An 11326-nucleotide genomic window follows, 5' to 3' on the forward strand; every position below is an offset into this window, starting at 1 on the left:
TCATTAAGTGACATGTTAACATGTAATGAATAGGTTTATTATCTTTTAAAATGAATGTTTTAAATTTGTCAGTTTTTTATTTCTAATATTGTAAATATTGATATATATAATTCACAAGAACAAAAAGTCTTTGGAGTCCTCAATAATTTTTAAGTGTATAAACGGGTCCTGAAACTTAAAAGTTTGAGAATTCCCAAGCTAAATTGACTGCATTTTCCTAGTACCTCAAAGAGGATTTTACTTGTCCACACCCTGTTCACTATCTCTCCTCCATACCTTATGTCCTGTGAAAAATTAACCAACTCCCAAAGTAAAATGGTGCTGTAAACAACGCCATATGTTCACAAATTTCTGATATAATGTATTTGACTGTCTTTCTTCTCCAAACTCTTATTTTCCCCTCATCTCATTATTTCTAAATAAGAAATAAAAGTGTTTCCCCTTCCTATTAATAACTCCCTCCCCTTACTCCCCTCACCCACCTAATAGGTATCCTGAATTTCTACATGCTTGGTAAGAGTGCTAATTATGTATGCTGAAAGTAAAATGTGGAAAGGTTCACACCTCTTTAAATGCTCATACCATATCTTCATAAATTCTGCTTTGAAACTGACCCTGGCAGTAACTTCTGCTCAGATTCAAAATTATCCCTATATCCTTTTTTCCTTGACAAAATATACTGGGAAAGGAGGGGGCAGGAGATGGGAGAGGAATTCTATGAGTACGCAGACATCGTCATATCTTTCTGATAGAAATGTATAGTATCTGTTTTTTGAGATAAACATGTGAAAGGGTTGTAGCTTTTCTGTGTATTAGGGACTGTGCCGTTTCTTCATAATAAATGTTTTCTAATATTTAGTCTGGATATCTGCAAGTATTTGGCAGCTTATAGAACTAGAATGCTGCCTGGGACACTGAGGTTAAGTTACTTGCCAGTAAGTGGCAAAGGTAGGATTTGAACCCAGAACCTCTAACTCCCAACCCAGTACTCTTTCTATTATAGAAAGCTAGAAAGAACAAGCCCATCATTCAGTTTAACCTGCTTTCTCTTTGAGAAGCAAAAAGGAAAAGACTCATTAAAAAAAATCAATTTAATTTAGGCATTCGGCAAAACTCACTGTAATTTTTAAATCTTACATAAAGTGTCCCTACAAGTAATATAACCTAGAAACAAAACCAAAAGTAATTCTGTAAAAATAGTGGTTGACTCCTTCAGTGGCAAAGATTATTTCATCAAAGCCAATGTTTGTTATAAAAATCCTGAGCTTCTACCACCTGGTTAGGCCCAAATGGGTTGAGTCCTTTAGCATGGAGTAAAATTACATGATAAAATCCCAAGCAGTAAAACAGCCTACTTTGAGTATTATCAGTAGTTTGGATTGAGTTGATACATTTATTATTATCCCCAAATTCATTTCTAATACAGTCAATGTTCATCTTTTTCTCCCCACAGGACACAATTCTGCTGTTTGTCATCAGGCCAAACTCCCACAAACTTAAGGCTTGGGCAAGGATAGCAGAATTGAGTCTTCAGCAGTCGCATACTGCTGCTTTTGTGTTAACCACCTAACTGAGATCAAAGGTGAATCTGCAAGCACTGAATTCTTCAGTGTGAAAGTTATATTCTAAAATAATAAGGTCATCTGTGTTGAGAAAGAATTCAATCATGGATTTTAGCAGATAAAATGTAAAAAACATCAGGCCATTGAGTTTTCAGTTAATAATAAGTTGTTGTGCTCCATTGAGTTTTCTGTGTCACCAAACCCTCCCAGTTATAGCTAACAAAGCTTACATTGTCTTAAGAATGCTACTGAGAAGATGTGCCTAATCTTGGCAGGAGCTTGGTGTACCCAGAACCATGTTATTTTTTTTAAATACAATAATAAAAAGAAATACCCTTTAAATTGTCTTCTTGTCAAGATAAGGAGCAGTGTCATTCCTATTTTTAGAGGAACAAAAAGTTTACCTGAAACTGATTTTCGAATCACACATAAGTTTGAAAATTGTGTATCAAATTATTTTAAATCCACTCCGTGATAAATTCATTGTTTTTATACAAGACTTTTCCCCCATGGGAAGAGCTATATAAAACATTTTATCCAATTCTCAGGACTCTGAGAAAAAGAGTACATTTAAAGTTCATTTTTAGAGGTTCACATTTCCTAGGTCAGGTAAGTGGAGCCTCGTCTAGTTTTCTATTTCGCAATACTTTCGTAGGCATTTACATGTCCACTGGCATGCAATTGGCGCAAATAAGTCACTGTTATCCCACTGGAGACTGTCAGTGTTGTGTATTGAAAAGGCAGGTGAACCAAACCAGTTCTAAACCTGGCTCAGACACTACCTGACCATAGGCAATTTGCTTACCTCTGGGAGCCTGTTTCCTTCTGTCAAATAGGCATAATGGTACTTGCATACCTACATGCAGATTTAGAGTTGAATGGGACGGAGAGGTCACCTAGCCCTTACTATAGATAGCTTACTACACACACACACACACACACACACACACACACACACACACACACACACACACACACACACACACCTTACTAGCTCTTACTATACATAGAATGGAGACAGAGTCAGGTTCAGTGTTACACAATTTAACTGAATCTGAACCCAGTCCTTCAGATTCCTTCCACTGCAGCAAACCAGAAAACAATTTAGAGGTCAGCTAGTCCAACCCTTTCATTATAGAGATGAAAAAACAGAGAAAGGACTATAAATATGAGTAATTATTAATACACAGAATGATTTTTACTTCCCATCTGACATTCCTCTGCCCTCAACCCTTCTTCTCCAAATATGCAAAAGATAAATAAAAAATTAGAAAGGATAGCTCTCCATCCCCTACCTTTTCCAACTCTCCCCAAAATAATGGAACTAAATGTCAACTGACCCTCTCTGAATCTCAGTTTTTTTTTATCTGTGTCATGAGGTGATTGGACTAATTTGCCTCTAAGGTCCTCTCTAGGGTTTAATCTGTGACCTGGTAACATAGATTATGTTCTAAAGTCAAATTACAAAATTAAGAGAATTCTTGAAGCTAATTGGTCTTTTTCTTCCCTTAACTCCCACTATTTTGTGTGACTAAGAGTGAATTATATTTTTTAAATATAGATTTGAGAGAACCAGGCATGGAAAGCTGAAAGGCCAAAATTTAATCTAAAAAATGCCCAAACCTTACTGTAAAGTAAACATTTTTACTTTTCATTTTAAAACACTGCCAATTTTAAAGTCACTTTCATCCAAAGAGCAGTTAATGGAACTGTTTTGTTTTACATATATGCATATACTGATCACAGAATCCAAAGTTATCTTTAAGAACTAAATAAGTGATATTGACCTCCTGGCCATTCCACAAATAAGACACTCTCAAGTCCAGGGATTTTCCCATGTGTGGAATGTTCTTCCTCCTCACTCTGGCTTCCTTTAATTCCCAACTAAATAAAATCCCACTTTCTAAAGGAAACATTCCCTAACCCTTAGTAATTCCCTTGCCTTCCTCCTGTTCTATCTCCTATCTATCCTGTATATAGCTTGCTTTGTATATATTTGTTTGCATTTTGAATACCCCCATTAGATTGTAAACTCTTTGAGGCCAGGCACTGTTTTTTTTGTTTTGCCTTTTTCTATCTCCCCTGCTTAGCAAGGTCTGATCCATAGAAGGCACTACTAAATTGACACTACTAAATTGATTGGTCCCATTTGGTCTTTATATAAATAAGTAATCCTGTATGGTATGTAAGGGTCTTGTTAGCCATTGTTTTATAGATGATATAACTCAGGTCTGGGAAGTTTAAATGGTTATTCAGACTCTAAATTTCAGAGCCAGGATTTGAACCCAAGATACCAGGATCTAAAGCTAGTGTTCTTTATTTCAGCACTGCTGCCTCCCAGTCTTCCAGGAGGATTAGGAATACAGAACTTGCTTGTTATACCCATGTAAATAAATTATACAAAACACATGACAGATAGTAATTCAGTGTTTTCATAGTATACATACACCTAGCTTGATAAGGTAAAAGTCAAACACAGAAGAGGGACAGAAAAAGGAGGAAAGGGGGAGTGGAAGGGCAGGGGCCTTTTGTAATCAGTTTATTTCTGATAGACCAGGAGATAACGCCTTCGATTCATTCAAATTGCAGAATCCAGAGCAGAGCACTAGAAGAATTTGAATTACAAAAGGAGGCTAAACCTAGAATTACCAAATAGAGTTGCTTTTTACCAATCCTCTCCAATAGTAGGAAAGCAAAAATTTATAATCTCCTACATTGTTCACCCTGGATTTCTAACCTGTTTGGAACCACCTGTTTCTAGATTGGCTACCTCATAGCTACTATAGCCTTCCAATGGAAGAGAATCAGGTGAACTGAAACTATACCAGAAGGGTTTTAAAAGCAAAAAATAAAAAGTTGCTATGACTGTATGCCTATTTCTCTCAAGCTCAAAGTCTTGTTTATAACAATTCATAAGGTGACAATAAAACAAGTGTTTGCTCGACTAGTCCCATGATATTTCACTCAGAAAATTCACACTGACTTTGTAAACCAAGCCATCATTATTTGAATATTATTGAAAGTCTTTTCCTACATACCACTGGTTGCTTCAGCTAACAACACACAACTGTTATTAAATCAGGAACTCAACATCAAGGGATGCTGTTGTTTCTTTTGACAATGAAAATTCTCATCAGACCGATTTGAGTAATTTTCCAGTGAAATTTTTGCTCAAGGATCATTTTGACGAGCAAAACTGGGCAAAATTTTTAGTAATGGAACCTAGAATCCAGGGCAAACAAAGCTTTCGTGGTTTCTGAATTTTGTTGTCAATCGCAAACTTGAGTATAATTGAGAGCTTCTCCAAGCTTCTTATGTTCTCCTAATGAACTTTACAGTTTCAAGTAAGCTTCAGTTGAGTTTGGGGTGAACCCTTTAACTGACCTGTGAAGTGAGCTGAGGGACTTAAAGACCTTGGATGGAAACTATGTGGGGTTTCACCATTTCTTTTTAAAAATAGTCAAAGTTCCATGCTTTGCATGAAGTTTCATTTTTAAAATTTTAAAGTGAAATTTGACAAGCAAATTTAACCACTAGTAGGAAAGTAAATTCAACTGTATACTCCCTCACACCTCAAATGTTTGTCATTAAAATCCCACCAGAATTTTGACATTAAAAGTCCCTAAAAGTCGACCCAGTTCTTAAGTAAAAAGAATCCCCCCCCCAAATATACCCATTGAATTTCAATGTTCATAACATTAAAGAAAAAAATATTAGCTTTAGGGAGTAAAATGGGACTGAAATGTACAAGTATACATTTTCCTTGCTTCCTCCCATTCCTTCAACTAGAGCATTACAAACTACAGGCTCCAGAATTCATCACATAAGAACTAATGACAAAGTCATTGATTATAAATGTGCTCCGCTCTCCAAACCCCATTTTAAAAAGTGTTCAGGGAAAAGTGATATTTAAGTATCAATCAAACATACATCTGCAATCTCAGTATTCAGGGAAAAGATAAAAAAATGATCACTTCTCTGATTAATATATTCACGTGGCTTTTTAAAAAAATTTAATTCAAGAGAGCCCCCACACCACAATGGCTAACTAATGTCGAAAAATACTTGAAGGAGGCACAGAATTGTAATAGCACTAGAATATAGCTATAGTTCTTAAGTAGTGCGTTTTTATGTTAACTGATTTTTCCAATCTCATTTAAAATTCTAGCAGTGAAGTAAAGACTATTAGAGTGACTATCTAAATGTTCATCTACTCATACATTTAGTAAGTCACACAACAGGCAGATTGTTCGTATCTAAGAGGGAAAAAAGTATGGGTAAATAAGAAAAAAAGTGGAAAAAAAATTCTACCCTCCCTCCTCCTTCCCTTTATAAATCTCCAGTTTCATTTGCCTGTTATCTTTTGTATTGTGAACTTTGTTAATCATTTAAAACTGGAGGGATAGAATTTGGAACTCAAAACTTTAAATAAAAATGCTTTTTTTTAAAAAAACTGGATTACTTTAAGATAAACTACAAAAAATACTATCATGTTTTCCCTTTTTTGGAGGGCTAGGCTGAGTTGTCTTAAGTTTTTTTTTTTCTTATGCCAGGCTCAGCTTGATACCACCCCATGACCTTTCACCTTTATGATCTGGCACCTGCAATTCTCAAATGTGTTTTAGTACAATTGCCAGCCCATTGGTATTTGTGGTCTGGATTGTAGCTATTTCAACATACTTGTGCCCACTAGTGAAAAGCTTCCCCCACCTCCTTATAATCATGTGAGTTTGACTTTAAAAGAATACATTGTCGCTCTAAGTTATTCTTCAAGAAAACAGTGATTCATAAAAAATGCGAATAAAAGTGGCCAGACTTTTATTTCGCATTGGTAATGTACTTCTTGAGGACAATACCTTCCTACCAAGTTGCTCTGTCCTAGAAGCAAGGTCATATCCTATAATGTCTCGGGAGGGTTGTCCAGAATAAAATACAGAAAATCAGTTCTCTTTAAAAAAAAAAATCTTCACTTTGATTCATTTTCACTGACCTGTCAGTTATCAGTTCATTTATAGTATTGTATGTTTGCCTAGCCACCATAGGCTTTCTGTAGAGATGTGGGTTTTTTTTTCTAGTTTAAAACAAAATAACCCATCTACTTGAAATTAAGGTGACCTCAAAGGTAAGGTAGTTGCTCCTGAGAACGCTCCGATTCGGGACTGGCAAATATTTAAACATAACTCTGGGGTTCTACACCTTGCCACAATCTCGGTTTAATTATCTAATTTTATTCACCTGTGCCTCTTGACAGATCCAATCAAGTCTTTTTCACGCATGAAAAAACTTGATTTCTTTCCTTGGAAACAATTTTTCATCACGGGAAAAGTGATTTCTTTGCATAGTGCCTAGGACTTTCTGGTTTTCCAGAAGCTGACGCTTTTAAATGCTTTCCTTACAGTTTACTTCCTCCTAAGTGCGGATCGTCATAGCAGAGGGAGATTGGGGGGTGGGGTGGAGTGAGGTGGGGGGGACTAGGAACCAAAAGGACCAAAAGAAAAGGGCTGGGGAAAAGGGGGGGGGTGTTAGAGAAAAAAAATAAACAAGAAAAAGAAAACAAATAAGATGAAAGAAAGCAAAATAATCTCTCCCCCCCAACCCCTCAAGAACAAAAACACCCACCTACCTGTATTAAGGGTTTGAAGTCAATCACTTCAGAAGTTAACAGCATTCACCGCAGAGAGCAAAATACAGGACTGGGAAGTAACCTAGAGCGGCATCCTCCCTCCCTCCCTCCCTCTCTTTTTTCTAATGTAAAATCAAAATAAGGAGTGTCAGGCTACTCCTCCAGTGCCTGCTTAAAGCAACAGATCTTTTTCAGGATTAGCTCCCTGGCTAGCGTGTGCGGAAGTTTTTTGAGTCCCTTGGAATGCCGAAAACCTGCAGAAAGAAACCCAGCAAGGAGCAGGAGCAGGGGCAGTTCATTCAGCCCCCTGCTTTTCCCTGACCTAAGCCGCACATTCCAGTGTTAAACAGGAGCGTTAATCAGAAAAGGCAACTCTCTCAAACCAAATTCCTGCCTGGACACAAAACATAGAAGTGGCCAGCTATTACACGCTCTGAGGCTCAGTTCCCTCCTGCCCACCAGCTTGGGAGGTTGGGGGAACCCTCAGGAGCCCAACCTAAAAGCCGTGAATGTGAAGAGGGAAAAGTTCAGTGTCCCATCTCTGCCTTCTTGTTCCTGGTCCCACTCTTCTCTCCCTCCCTCCCCCCCCCACCCTCTTTTCTGGTTCTCTCGCTTCACAGTAGCAAGGTTGTTTCTTGTATACTCCCTTCCCTTAAACTCACCAAACCAGATTTTTACTCCCTTAACACCAGCAACTTCCCGTAAATCTGAACTGAAATTTTATCCTGTTCACTGAGCCTCTGCTGGCTGAAGGCCAGTGCAGCATTCCGGTTATTTTAGGAGTGCAGATACCTTTGCTGAAGGTTGTCCTTTAATAAATAAATAAATAAACTGACTTGGATGGAAAGGCAAGGTCCATAGGAAAAAACTTGGGAACTTTGTAAAATCTACTCGGCACTTAACCTTGAAAAACTTCTGTTCTCCCCACCCCCACCCCTTTAAGAATCAAACATATCACAAAGGGATGTTTGAAGCCTATTTACGGGGGAAAAAAATTAATAGAAATAAGTGGTACTAGCTATTTACAATAGCACCTGTCTCTGTCTCTGTCTGTCTCTGTCTCTGTCTCTGTCTCTGTCTCTGTCTCTGTCTCTGTCTCTCTGTCTCTCTCTTCTGAGAAACAAAACCATAAGCTTCTTTGAGGAATAAGGAACCAGCTACTGAACAATCAGAGGTCAAATATAACAACAAGCCTCTCCCCCCTCAACGCCCCCAGCCCCTTAGAAAATAAATAATTTCAATTCTCATTCTAGCATGTGTCTGATGGAGGGACAGAAAAACCGAAACCTGACTCACCTGAGGCATAGCATGTCTGGAAGCCATGCAGGAAGGTGCGTCACTGGGAGAAACCCATGACCTTTACTGATCCATTGTCAGCAGGGCATTGGTGGGGCTTACAGAAGTGGTGCTTCGTTTTAACGGACTCTGACCTAAAGTTACATCTGGTTTCTAGAAAGGGAACAAAAAACACTCATCGAAAAACAAGAGCCAAACCCTCTCACCCTTTCTCTTTTTAAAAAAATTAGGTCAGGCTTTTGCCCCCCACCCCCCACCATCCAAAAGAAACAAAGAAACCAGACTATAAATAAGGCCACCCCTTTTACATTACCTGTTTATTCAAAGGGTAAGGAGTCTGATGTGCTTAAACAACCATTAAGTCTGTTTATTGTCAATAGGATTAGCCAACAGGAATCTCATTTGGTACTTGTGACCTGACTGGTTGGAAGAGGAAGCAAGCAACATCAGAAACCTAAAAAAGAATCCTGATTTCTGGTTACAATGTCATGGGACTGAAAGAATTATAGTTGCTTTTTTTTTTTTAAACATGGGAGGGGGTAAATTATCCTTTAGTAAAAGATACTTTCAATAAATTGCTGGGGGGAAGGGGGAGTAATGGAAAGATCTCAAGGCTTGGAATTTAAAAACAAAGATCATAATAAATCCTTTAGCTTTAGTCCCAGAAGGGACTTTGCAAATCATCTAGCCTAATCTCCTTGTTTTACAAAAGGAGAAACTGAGGCCCCGAGGGAACTAGATAGTCTTCCCATCAATAAACATTTACTAAACCTCCGCTAGGTGCTAGGCATTATGCAAAGCCCTAGAGCTGCCAAAAAAAAAAAAAATGGTAAAAAGCAGACCCTGCTCTGTAGGAGCTCACAATCTAATGGAAGAGATACCAGCAAATAAAGAAGTATGATCAAACTCTATCTAGGATAAATTAGGAATATTCAACAGAGGAATGCACTAAAATTGAGGGATTAGGAAAGGCTTCCCACCGAAGGTGGATTTTAGGTGAGATTTGAAGGAAGCTTGAAGGCAGATAGGGACCAAGAGCATTCCAGGTGTGAGTACAGACAGGAACCAGGAGACAGAATGTCCATTTTGCTGAATTTCAAGGAAGCAGCATCGAGGGATCAAAGGTAGAGTGACTGGCCCAATGTTATTCAAGTTGTAAGCATTCCTGTAGGAATTTAGTCCCATTGCTCCAAATCCAGAATTCATTACTGTGTAACCACCCTTCTCTAGTCTTGCTGGATGACCTTGGGTATTTACCTCATTTGTAAAATGAAAGGACCGAATATATTCCACGATAGAATGTAAGGTGCTTGCCATTAGGGATTTTTCATTCTATGTATTTGTATCCCCACTGCCTACCATAGTACCTGGCAAGTGCATAATAATTGCTTTTGGACGGATTTACTCTACAATTCTTTTTTTTTTGGTGAGGAAATTGGGGTTAAGTGACTTGCCCAGGGTCACACAGCTAGTTAAGTATTAAGTGTCTGAGGCCGGATTTGAACTCAGGGACTCCTAACTCCAGGGCTGGTGCTCTATCCACTGCGCCATCTAGCTGCCCCTACTCTACAATTCTAATCACTTGACCTGTCACTTTACCGGTTATAAAGAGTTTGAATGTGATTGTAAGGAAAGCCCTGTTGATTGATTTCTCACACACACACACACACACACACACACACACACACACACACGATTGAAAAGAACACTAAGCATCTTACTTTAAATTGAGGAACCTTTGAAACACAAAAAGTGAGGAGAATAAACCAATAAATAATAAGAATTAATTAAGCCCCGATCATGTGCTAGGTACTGTGTAGTTTTGAGGATACAAAGACAGAAATGAAAGAGTCTCGGCCCTCAGAGATCTTCAACTTTAAAATATGTGTAGACAACCTGTAATCAATCAATAAACATATATTAAGGGTCTCCTATGCAACAGGCATTTTGATATGCTTGGTGGGGGGGGATACAGAAAGGGACAAAAGACAGTTTACGGAGTTTACAAAAGTTTGGGGAGGTAACATATAAACAAATATACACACGTGAGCTATTTGCAGGATAAACAGGAAATAGTTAATACAGGGAAGGCATCAGGATTAACGGAGGTAGCAAAAGGCTTCCTGGAGAAGGTGGGATTTTAGTTGGGATTTAAAGGAAGCCAAGAAAGTCAGTAGGCAGAGTCAGAGAGGGAGAGCATTCCAGGCAGAGCCAAGAGATGGAGTGTCTTGTTTGAGGGAACAGCCAGAAGGTCAGTGTTACTGGATCAAAGAGAACATGGCAGGAAGTATGATATAAGAAGACGGGAAAGGTAAAGGAGGAGTAGGTTATGAACAGCTTTGACTGCCAGCCAGAAGACTTGTATTTGATCCTGGAGGCAATAGGGAGCCACTGGACTCAACTGAGGAAAGGTGACACATTCAGACCTGTGTTTTAGGAAAAGCTCTAGTGGCTGAATGCAGAATGGATTGGAAACAGGAGAGACATGAAGCAGGAAGATCATCCAGCAGCTTATTGTAATAGTTCAATAGTGAAGTGATGAGAGTCTGCCTGGAAAGCTAGCAGTGGCAGAGAAGAGAAGGAGTCATATTCAGGAGTTGTAAAGATTAAATCAACTGCTTGGATAGGGTGTGTGTGTGTGTGTGTGTGTATGAGAGAGACAGACACAGACAGAAAGAGACATACTGAAGAGTTCAGGATGACACCTAGGTTGTGAGCCCGAGGGAGTGAGAGGATGGTAATGCTCTCTCCAGTAATAGGGAAGGTAGATGGGGTGGAGGGAGCGCTTAGGAGGAAAGATAACAGGTTTTGTTTTGGACATATTGTGTTTAAGATGCCTACTGGA

At 38.6% G+C, this 11326-nt stretch overlaps 1 protein-coding gene across 2 annotated transcripts in view; it reads right to left on the minus strand.

Moving 5' to 3' along the window:
• RBM47 (RNA binding motif protein 47) overlaps positions 1–8563 on the minus strand; it is a 168221-nt gene extending 159658 nt beyond the window's left edge. Inside the window, exon 1 of one of the 2 annotated variants that reach the window (XM_043971265.1) lies at positions 8482–8563. The gene's annotated coding sequence lies outside the window, so the exon portion shown is untranslated. Of the gene's footprint in view, positions 1–7185; positions 7249–8481 lie in introns of those variants that run through there. The other variant, XM_043971267.1, reaches the window with a different exon arrangement.
• Between the last annotated feature and the right edge of the window lie 2763 nt (positions 8564–11326).

The sequence above is a fragment of the Dromiciops gliroides genome, chromosome 6 (assembly GCF_019393635.1).
Source record: "Dromiciops gliroides isolate mDroGli1 chromosome 6, mDroGli1.pri, whole genome shotgun sequence".
Taxonomy (NCBI): Eukaryota; Metazoa; Chordata; class Mammalia; order Microbiotheria; family Microbiotheriidae; genus Dromiciops; species Dromiciops gliroides.